Raw genomic sequence first — 12,214 nt, 5'->3', positions numbered from 1 at the left:
TTGGCTGGCCAAGCATTAGGTCCCCTACACACAAGGAAGCTTAGTTGAATCAATTTTCAAATAGGTATTTAGCAGGAAGTATAACCACCATGTAGTAGTGAAGGAATGGCCTGGCATCCTTCACATGACAATCAACTTGTCAGGCACACAAAGCAATGTGCTGCTACCACTCTCATCCCAATAGGGCCGTTTCCATGGACACTTTCGACCCTGGAAAAAACCTGCTCTTCACCGCATTCCAGTTATTAGCGGGTTTTATGTGGAATCTTTCTACTCCTGCTAGCTTCAGGAGTGAAAGCGGTGTTTTTACCCAGAATGCAGTACGGGAAACAAGTTGGTCTACTAGCCGCTAAGGATGCTGGGTAAAAACCGCTTTCTCTGGTACAATGGGAGAACGTCATTTTACATAGAGACAGGGAATTTTTCAATCGGATTTTTCGCGGAGCTAGAGCGGGGATTTACCGGGTTGAAAAGTAAGTTGAGAACGCGGCTAATGAGTGTAATCAACTTGAAAGACGTCATATAGAGTTTGCTCTTCACCCGAATAAATTAGTTGAGTCAACTCAGTTCAGTTTTGACAGCATTGTAGAGCAGCTGCTCAAAAAAAGTCAGTTAGTCCAATAGTGTGAGCATGAAATTGTTATTTTTATGTGCACTTTTCTTTTGAGAAGAAAAGTTGATTCATCTAAGTTGCCTCGTGTGCAAGAGCACCCATATGGGGGAAGGGGCTAGTGGGGGCTCAAGCCCCCCTTTTGAAATTAGAACTTTCTTGCTTTTAGTACTTTTTTCTTTGCAAAAATGTAAAAACATTTCTTATCCAGCAATTAATGAATAAGTTATTAAAAATGTCAAAATTTTAATAACTCTAACCTGTGCTGAAATCGGTTTCTATGGGGAAAATATCCTGCTAAACCATGGGGGGAAACGTCTGAGCCCCCACCCTTAAAATTTTGCATATGGGCACCCTTGCTCATGTGTGTGGGGGGACCTTAAGCGAAAAAAGAAAAAAAGGCATCTAAGCCATCCTACTGTACTCCCTATTTCTTATCTTTGCTACACTGTCCAAATTACTTACTGTCCAACCATTTACATTAAACTGCTGTGACCTTCAGTGTCAAATTGTGCTGGTAGAGTTAGTATCAAATGCATCATAAATATATCATTGCCTGCTTTTTGGAAAATTTTTCTTTTTATATTTTCATGGTTCTTTGTTTTAAAAATGAACAAAAATAAACCTCATATTCATAAAATACACAGCCAGCTCAGTCATTTCCAGCCGAGGACTGCAGTTTTGTGCTCATTAGCACTCATCAGCCCGGCATAGGAAAGTGACTGAGCCGGAGATGGAAAACCTCTTAAGGAAGTCAAGAGTGCCAAATAAACTGGTAGCTAATATAGACTTAGCACAGACCAGGCAAGTGATCGAAGCAATAGTTTGGTTCAACTCGAAGATTGCAGGCAAGGCATGGTATATTCAGTAAATTACCGCCCATTAGTCAGGGCTAAAGCAGAAATACATGAATGCTGGGCTGGTGAGTGCTAATAAGCATGAATTTGCAGTCCTCGACTGGAAATGATTGAGCTGGTGGTGTATTTCATGTATTTCTGCTTTAGCCCTGGCTAATGGGCGGTAATTTACTGAATAAACCTTATATTATTAAATATGTATTTGAATCATAAATTTTTGAAATTTTAGATTCTGATGTTGAAAACTTGGTTTTTGTGGTTTGACAACAGATCTAAAACTGGATATTGCTTTTATCAATGGTTCTATTGGTTTTAATGGTCCAAGAGCTTTAATAAGCTATACTTCCTCATTGCTTTAATAGAGTAAGCAGAATTATGAAACTATAAGTTTGGTTATTTTATAAAGCAAACACTTAAGTCCATGTATTCTATTATAACTCTTATTTTCCCACTATACTTCTTGCTACATGCAAGCTGTGCAGCATGATGTCATTATAAATGTGAAAGCATTTCCCTGTTGATATTGAGACCCCAGTTCAATTTTGTTGATGTTTACTTATATGATGTCTAATAAATCAGTTAAAGAGCTCTGCCATGCTAAGCGCAAAAGTAGTATCTGGAGCTGAGTTCAAAATGAGAAATTCCCATTTAAAGTTGTGTGCCTCTATGTATTTGATTCAGATGAAACTTTTTCATAATTGCTTCAAAAATATTTCCCATCGACAAATTACCATAAAACATTGTATTTGGGCAAAATATGTGAAAAGAACCACCTGGTGACAATTACTCAATTTTGAAAAAAAGTATATACAAATTTTGTGTTTAGCACGGCAGAGCTATGATGCTCTTCCAGTACCTTAAAAGGGTTGTGGTGAGTAAAACCTTCCTTTTAGACATGAAATTAATTAAAGTGCATGTGAAATGTCCGTTTTGTTTATGAACATTTTAATTATGTCGCAGTTACACAAGGGTTTGCAGAAGTAAATACTTTGTTAACTGTAATGTTAACTTTGAGAATTCATAAACTGTGATTCCTCATAATGTTCCAAATTATGCCTCATGATGTCCTCGTGATGTTGCCAAATGGCTGCATTTGAGATGTACGGGGTGTTTTTTAAATCTTGCGCTAATAAAGGAATTCCATTTAAAAAAAAAAAAAAAAAAAGCTTCTGATTAAAATTTAAAAAAAATTATCTTCATCTTAAAAAGTATTTTTCACATCATTGATACACTACTAATTGTGCACTTTTTGTAGTTCTGAGAAGATTTACACAATTTTTCAAATTTGCACTGGGCATGGGCGTAGCCAGAATTTACCTTTTAGGGTTTGAGAGTTTGGTCATAAGATTCCTTATATGGATATAAAGTGTCATATCAGAATTAACAATATGTGTAAAACCACCATCTCAGCAATCCTGGAGTTTTTTCTTTCACAAATGCCATTTTCAGTTTCAATGTTATCGCGTCTACATGCCTAAAGTTTATGTTATACCTATAGGGATAAAAACTTGATGAAATAAGGATCAAAATTAAAAAAAAAAAAGAAAAATGCAAAAGTCTTATAGTTTTTTTTTAAAAATAAATTTTCTTGACCAATGCAAGACGTTATAAACACCCTATATTTTGAATAGTGAAGGGTATCTTGTCCATACTGTAAGGTTCTGCTTTATAAAAGTATTTGCTTAAGGCTCTGGTTTTAAGAGAATGACAGACTTAATCTCAGAAGCACAAGTGGCTATGCCTGACAGACATTCTCTCCCTCTCTAGTGCACATACATGTCCCTGATGTATGAAGCATGGGCACTAGGAAGTGTGTGATGTCAGGGTGGTCTGCATCTCTCAGATCGAGTGGCATTCTCTTAGAATCTTATTTCACACATTGTTACCGTATGTCACACACAGCCAAAATTGTTATCTTTTTGTGTTTCTGAATAATTCTTCAAAATTGAACGCGACGCATCCTGACAAATTGTGTCACACATTGTTACTATCAAATGTAAATTTGTAATTTTATTGTATGTACATTTATTTATTTATTTTTATTTATCTATTTTTTCCCTATCTTTCTTTTTATTAAATAATTGTTTCTTAAATTTAAATCTAGTCATTTTAGAAATCTTTCAGGGGCTGTAAACAAATTTTTGTGTTTAATTATTTTATTTGTAACAATATAAAAAGCAGCAAAAACTTTATTGGGTACTAATGTCTCAGAAAGGTCAAATTGAGTAGTTAATTTATGTTATTTTAGGTTTCCAGTGAATCTTGACACAGTATTGTTTTCGTGTTCTTTAGAAGTTACTAGTTAGGGAAACATTGGAAAAGTTTACCCTTTACACTAATACCCAAACCTTTAGTGCAATAATGGATAGAGCAACAATGGAGTTTTTACATATTCAAGTTGTTGGATATATTAGTTCATCATGGAACATTTACAAATTTTTTAGCATCTGATACATTTTCTGCACTGAAGACAATCAAGAGGAATAATTGTAGAGTTAATAAAATAAGTGACTTCGGTGCCCCTAAAAGTTATGGTCTATGTCTGCATTAGTTAGTTTCATTGACCTTGTCCATAAATAAACCAGATTACACACATAATGCTTAAATGTCTCATTAACATTTTAAAATGGTTGTAACAACGTTATCAACCATTTTCAAACATTTATGAAATGAAGTGTGCTACCCGGGAAATAGACTGCTTGATTCCCAGACCTCTGTAAATGGTTGGACCGAAAAAAATACTTTTTCTGGAAAAACTTTTCACATAAAACTTTTAGCACGTCATAACACTAATGTAAGCTTTTAGAAAGAATGTTTTTCTGTCACATACATTTTGATACATCGCCTTAGATAGTATTTCATAGATTAGCAATCAACCTTTAAAAGAAGCAACTTTCGTAAGATATTGTCATGGAATACAGGCTTGATTTTTTTCCGTCTTAAAATGCAGTATGTTCAACTTGGAGCAGGGCCAGATTAAAGCATGAGTATATGGGGTCCAAGACATAAAAACCTGAGGATATAAATATTAAATCTTGGGGGGAAATGTTGATATCATTGGCTTGGCACCATTTTTACACTATTATTACATTTAAAAGTTACATAATGGATGCTTTTGATATTTAGGTCTCATTGCAAACATGCCAAACTTGACATCTTGTACACTAACATATTTTATTGTAATAAAAGACACCAGTAATTTTTGTGTTGGAATGGTTTTTTGTAACTTGTAAGGATCAAAATATTTTATTACTTCAATACACAGCATAAGATGAGTCACCAAATAAACTTTGTGCCCAATGTTTTCAATGCCCAATGTCATAGTTGAACCCTGATTTGATGCACTTTTGAAGTGCAGCTATTGACTGTTTGTATGTGCATACAGGACAAGTTTAGAATTCTCCAAGGGCAAAATTAAAAATCTCATCATTTCTAATTTGTCACCCACAAACTGAATTTATCTCAAGAACTAACTTGTCAGCCAACTTTTTAAATTGCTTTTTTCATTATTTTTTATTAGGATCACTACATTGTTGGAAAAAATACATGCAATATCCAAAAAAAAAAAAAAAAAGGAGAAGAAGAAGAAAAGTACTTGTTTAGTTGTTTACTTTTTTGTTTAAGAATTTTAATGCAGTTAAAACTATAAACGTACCCTCCATATTTGGGGTCATGTTCATGGGGTTATTTAAAACTGAAAAACATTATTAACAATTGTAGAAAGATATAATTAATTAATTAATTCTCCTTTTATGCATTCACCTTGTAATTGATTAACTTTGCTGGGTATTGTACATTTCCCCTACTTAGTCCTAAAAAAAGCATATATAAGTGTTTCAATTTTCCATTTTTGTTTTAGTACGATAACTCTTTAAAATCTGAGTTCACACAGTTTGGTCATTAAAGACGCTGAGAACTTTTTTATTTTCCAAGATATACAAATAGAAATACAAATACAAATGTGATGACCAGGAACAGGATCTTGGACCAGCTAGGCTGGTCCTAGTCAATTTATTAGTCCTCAATGAAGATCAATAGCCCTCTCAAAGCTATCCAACCCCTTGCTCATTACCACCTTTTCTGTTAAGCTGTTCCAAGTGACACAACCCTACTGAAGTAGTAGTTTTTCCTTATTTCCAGGTTAGCCTGAGATTTGAATTTTGCCCAGAAAATGTGGTTAAAATTCCATAGTTTCTATCCTATAGTCACTGTATTCAACATTCCTTTCAATGTCGTATTAGATGGTCAAAAAATGTGTTTTGAAATTGTTTCTTACTTATTGTTGAAAAACTCAACTTTTTGAGGAATTTAAACACAATGGTTTTGGCTAAGCCCTGTGTTATTATTGAAGTTTCTCATAAAATGTAAATTGACTCTCATAGATGATTCACTGTATGCCAACTTTTTGGGAATCACAAGTTGAAATCAAATGAAAAATTTTCATGATACTAACTGGAAGGGAAAATCAGTTTCAGGAATGTGCAAAGAGTTATCTTATTGCTCGTAATATGGGACTTATGAGTATTTCATCGATAAATACATAGTCACAAATTTGTAAATATAAACTTAGTCATTGTATAGAACTGTATCATAGAATAGTCGTCATACTGCATGGATTTCAAGGTTGTAATTCACTCTAGAATTTTTTACCATCTGTTATCGATTGATGCTGAAAATTTTGTATATTGTAAGAAGTCTGTTTTTTGTACATATGTTTTTGTAAGGAATTTACTAACTGTATTTATTGCATTTGTGTAAAAAGTCTATGTTCATTGTTTTTAAATAATTAAAAATATAGCGTTCCACTTTTAAAGTTCTATTGTTTCAAGTTATTTATTCGTTAAGGGGGAAAAAAACTACATTTTTTGAGCTGTATTAGAAAAGATAACGCTACTTGATCTTAAAATACATCTTACCTGAATTTTTATCTGTACGATCATGATTTTATGTAAATTATCTGCATCCCTCTTTCCTTTGGTCATTTAGTCACATACTTTCAACCATAGAAACATTTTAAATGTGATAAGGGCTTTTAATGTCTGATTTTTATTCTTTTTTTTTTCAGAGTAAGATTTAAAAAAAATACAAATCTTTGCACGGCCTTGTGTATGGTCCTTTTTATACAATTATGTTTATTTTTAAAATATTACTCTTTTTACAAAGGTTTTCACAAAGAATATTGTGAGGAAAGAAAATCAACAGCAAAAAAAGACAAACTACAGTATTTTTCAAAATTTGTGATCAAAACCCGGAAAATTGGGTCTTCTATGTGAACTAAATAGCGTATTGAACAGGATATTTTCACCTAGGCAGGCCTGGATATGCGTACCCGTAGACCCCGCAATGCAGGGGGGGGGGGGGTCCACACCACAAAAGGGGCCTATGGCCCTTAGTGGCATAGGGCATCGAGTTGTCAGTTAAGGTCCCTCCTGATTTTTTGCAGGGAAACCAAAATTCATAGATCCAGACCTGCACCCTTTTTTTTTTTTTTTTTTTGAGGTAGGACAAAGACTTGAAACCACCGTTCTTCTTTGCCCAGTTTCCTGCATTTTTTTTTAATAGCTGAAGTTAAGACACACTTACAGACAGAAATGAAATGATATGAAGCTATATAAAGTGTAAAATAAAAGTTGATTGGGAGATAAATTTTTTTACGATGGTATGAATTGTTTTAGAGGGAAGGCAGATACCAAAGTTAAAAAGATTACAAATGCAATTTTAAACTGTCATTAGTGATGGCAAAGGAAGGTCAACGAGGGAAGGGGGTTCAGAGGATTCTTTCTCGAAATTGATGTAAAAACATAGTCTCAGTCAATTATTGGTGATGTCAGGAAAAGAGGTTTGGGACCGTTCTTAACAGAAACTTTCAATATTAATATCGAAATTAGTAATTCTCTTGGCAAATTTTCTTAACATTAGTAGATAAGAAGGGATGTTGGTTTCATGTCAGAAGTGTTTTTCAAAATTGACGTCAGTTTAAGGCTGTCTTTAGGGACATTTGGAATTTTAGGTTCTTTTCAAATATGAAGTTTTAGAAACGTAATTTTAGGCTACGTTAGGAGAATTTAAGAAGGGTAAGTTCTGGGCTCTAATTGTAAAAGTTTTGACATTGAACTCTGTACCCAATCGTAAACTGTTGGGTAATGCCACATTGAGTGCAGGTGCATACAAGACTTATTATCTAACTAGCAGTATCCACCTGGCGATGCCCGTAAGAATTTTAAGCAAATCCCGTGAATTAATGAAAATCTCTCGGCTGCTTCTGAAGTTAAATGATTAAATAAAAAAAACTTTTATTAATAAACGTATCACACCCAGTAATTGCAAGTAGCGGGCTACAAGTAGTGACGCTACTGTAGTAGCTACATTTTTTTAGTAGTTTGTAGTGTAGCGCACTTTTTTTGAAAAAAGTAGAGTAGCGAATAGTTCAATACAAAACGAAGTAGTTTGTAGCGATTTTGAGAAACTACTTTTAAATAAAGTTTCAAAAAAAAAAAAAAAAAAAAAAAGAAAGAAACGAGGTTTCAAACGAATCTTATAGGGGCAAGTCTTAAGCGAGTAAAAGTTACACCAATCAGATTCGTAAGACTCTGAAAAATACGAGCAGACCTTAGGCATATTATTTTGATGCGGTACGTTCTTTCTGTTCGACATGCAATTAGTTTGGCATCAAAATGTTCACATTTCCCCAATATTTGCCTTGAATAGAGCACTCATTAGAAAGAAAAGAATAAGTGATAATTGCCAATTTAGTGCAGCGTTTGTGCTTTCTGGCAGCAGAAAATGTCCCGTGGATGAACATTTTAAAATGTTTTAAGCCCTGTCCGGTTAAAGATAAATATTAGTGTTTTAGAAATGTATGATAACGGAAATTTTTCCGTTTCTTGCAAACTTTGCACGTCAAGCAAAAAGCTTTCGGCATCAATGCATTCGTAATCATCATCCGCATATACAGTCGAATATCAACTTATGCAATGGATTTGTCCCAAGACTTCTCGCATCGGTTGAAAAAGCTGTGTGATTGAATGAAAATACTGTTAGGATGCACATAATGACATAAAATGAAACAGTACGGGAGAGAGTGTTACCTTCGGACACTTTTCATACTTTGATTTTAACGTCAATTATTTAAATGAAATTTGAAATCTAAAAGTTACATTAAAATACCCCAAAATTATTCTCTGCAATGTATTTTTTAAAATTCAGACACTTTGAAAATAAAATATTGCCGGCCATTTAAAGTAAGAATTCTAAACTGTCCCAAGGTACAACATCCAATTGTACCTTGGGACACATCCTGTTGTTCCATGTTGTTCACTCTTCATTATTCAGGAAACAGCCATATAGTTCAAACAATTTTGCACCAAATACCAAAAAAAAAAAAATTTTTTTTTCGTTGTAATGAATTAAATCATGAATAATGGTAATAAATTATGAATAATGAACTAATGAATTATTATTTAACATTAAATGTGCTAAATAGACTACATCAGAATGGAAAAATTTTCCATGGTTCAGAACATATCTTAATAACCATGCATTAGCCAATATTTATTAATTTAAACCACTTTTTGAATTTTTTTTTTCAATCATCAAACGGTGTGTATGTGTATGCTTTTCATTTATTTATTTTTTCAAAAGTAGCGAAGTAGCAACTACTTTTCAAAAGTGGTTTGTATTTGCTACATTTTGAAAAAAGTAGTTGTAGTTAACTACATTTGTAATAAAGTAGTTGTAGTTCGCTACGAAAAAAATGTAGTTTTTCCAACCACTGGTCGCACCTTTTATTCCAAGATTTAAGGATGTTCCGTAAAGTAGGGAAAAATCCCTGTGGGACAGTTGTCTTTCAAACCTTCTGTGCTCCCCTGAAGAAAAAAAAATCAAAAATATGTATTTTAATCGTTTTTAATGAAAACATTAAAACGAAAAATTCCCACCCTCCCCTGCAAAAATGGGGAAAAAATCTCGCTCTCCCTCTGTGAAGAAAGTTGAATAAAACAGTGAAATATGAATAAAATGAAAATCCCACCCCCTATGGAAACCTTTTTTTATTAAAATCACGTAGTAGAGGACTTGCACGCTTGTTATTTTGTCACGCTCACTCGAAAATTTCAAAAGGGTTTGATTTAAGATTTTAACGGTAGAAGGAAATAAAATTTTCGAAAAAAAAAAAGGAATTAGTAGTATGGGGAGAGAATATCGAAATGATGAGTTTTGATAGCAACATTTTGCATAAGTCAAAAAATACTGAAGTTATATATATTGTCTTTCTTAAAAAGTTTTAATAGTCCTAATCAACTCTTTACATTTGTCTTGATATCATTCTTATATATATATATATATATATATATATATATATATATATATATATATATATATATATATATATATATATATGTTCTATTTTAATTTAATTTAAGTAAACTTTCAATCGGTGAGTGTAACAATTTTATTGATGTGGTAGGTAGGCAAATGTGTTTATTCATTTTCACAACATTTTACTAAAATTAAGAACTCCCCTCCCCCTAGTGCGGGCCAAAGCAATCAAAAAATTAGCTAAAAATATAGTGTTTCAAAACCTCATGAAAACTGAATGTAGATGGTTTTGAGTGCATAATATATAAATGTAGATGTTTGGCATTCAGGAATTACAGGAATAGAAAATCTTTGCCCAATTTACGTATTTTTTCTATAGAGATTTCTAATGGAAGAACAGTTATGTATTACATTTTGACAAAAATCACTCAAAATGTAATTAATAAAAAATTATTTCAATCAATGATGAAAAGTTTAAAATGGATTTCGATTCGGTTTGGTCCCCCCCCCCTTTTTTTTGGCATAGAAGTGAAATTTAACATTTATAGATGTGAAGATGGATTTGATTTTTAAAAATGTGCACTCTTTTTTTCCATAAGCAATCGTTTGAAGCAATTCTTAACTGAAAACAATTGCTGAACAATGATGCACATTCAAGAAAGTGTAGCATTTATCATCGCATTAAATCATGTAATCCCATTCAAAGTTTGGCGCACAACTTGAGAAAACAAAAATTTAGACCTTACTTGATTCAAACAAATAAGAAATGCACATCATAGGATCTTGAAAAATATGTTCTGTATTAGTTTAAAAAATACTTTGCTAAAGAAAATAAAGAAAAGTTCATCTTTTATAAAAAGATCATAGTTATATTAATACAATCAAACATAGATGAATAAAAAATTTCTCATTTACTGAAATGTAGAATTAAAATTTTGATTTGTGTGATAAGTGTACATACCACTAAATTAAGAAAAAAATATAGAAGAAACTGCAAAAAGAATTTCTAAGCGCTGAAAGTTTCCGGAATTTTAAATAACGTATTTCTATTTAGTTTTAAATAATTTTAATCAGCAGTAATTTTTAATAAATAATATCATTAATATGTCGTTGATTGTGATTGAGCCCTTTATATTCCATTCTTTCTGAAAAATAGCAATAATAAAATAATAAATGTAACAAAAAATAATAATGTTTAAAAGGATAATAAATTATGTAGAGATGACACAAACAGTGAAGGTTGTTCTACCTCTTTGCTTACCGTAAAAGTTGCTTTACCCCTATGGCAGTGCTATCGCAGTGAAAGTAAAGGTACATTGAAATCTATAAGAACAGTGGTTCTCAGCCGGAGGTCTGGCCGGAGAAAAATTTGACCGGTCCTCAGAGATTTTTGCTCATCCACGGTAAGAAGAAGAAGAAGAAAAAAAAATAAAACATAACACAACTGCAGTATTATTCTATACGACATCTTTTAAGTGCATTTTTTTTGATTAATTTTCGTACTTTTCGTATTTTTTAGCAACGTTTATGAACTATGTATGAATATAACAATAACTACTTATCTCATTCTTAACTTTTAAATATTTTTCGCAACAGTTGTTTAACAGCAAGTGAAGTTGTATTTATATATTTATTATTTTGTAAAAAGAAAAACAAAAAAAAACTAGTTTTTTCACATGTATTTAGCGGGCCTCGAGTCAAAGAAGAAGAAGAAGAAGAAGAAAAAAACATAATACAACTGCAGTATTATTCTATACGACATCTTTTAAGTAGGGCTCGACCGATGGCATTTTTTGGCCGATGGGCCGATGCCGATTGTTGGCCGATTGTTCAAAGATGGCCGATGGCCGATTGTTTTCCTCCAAATGGCCGATTGCCGATGGCCGATGGCCGATGTTTTTGGCCGATGGCAAAAAAAAAAAAATCTAACAGAAATAAATTCATAAGATTGTCAGGTTTAAAGAATCATTGATTCATTTCATTTTACTTTCTTTCGACGAATAAGGAATTGTAATCACAAAATATATATATCAGATTTTGACCTAAATTTATATTTTACGATCACCCAATTTAAACTTCACAAGTTTTTTCGGCACATCTGTACATGCATATGTACCTAAGAACATATAGATGACCGAAATTTCCATTTTGAACTCATCCTTAGTTAATTATCGCAAACTCACTTGTGATGTGATGTCTTCATCCGCGTAAACTTGCGTCACTCAAAAACGTTATGAAATAGTAAGTTGAAAACTCATACGTACGTAGTATGATCTAAAAGTTTGAGGCAAGCTGTATAAAACCTTACCCTGAATAGTTCACATTACCGAAGCACATCTATCTACAAAATTGTCACTTTGAACGACTATGCACTTCTGCCAACGTTCGTATAGCTTTTAGAAGTACTGGCAGCCTGTTTCGCAACTTCCTC

Source organism: Uloborus diversus, chromosome 1 (assembly GCF_026930045.1).
Source record: "Uloborus diversus isolate 005 chromosome 1, Udiv.v.3.1, whole genome shotgun sequence".
Lineage (NCBI taxonomy): Eukaryota > Metazoa > Arthropoda > Arachnida > Araneae > Uloboridae > Uloborus > Uloborus diversus.
This window is presented reverse-complemented; position numbering follows the sequence as displayed.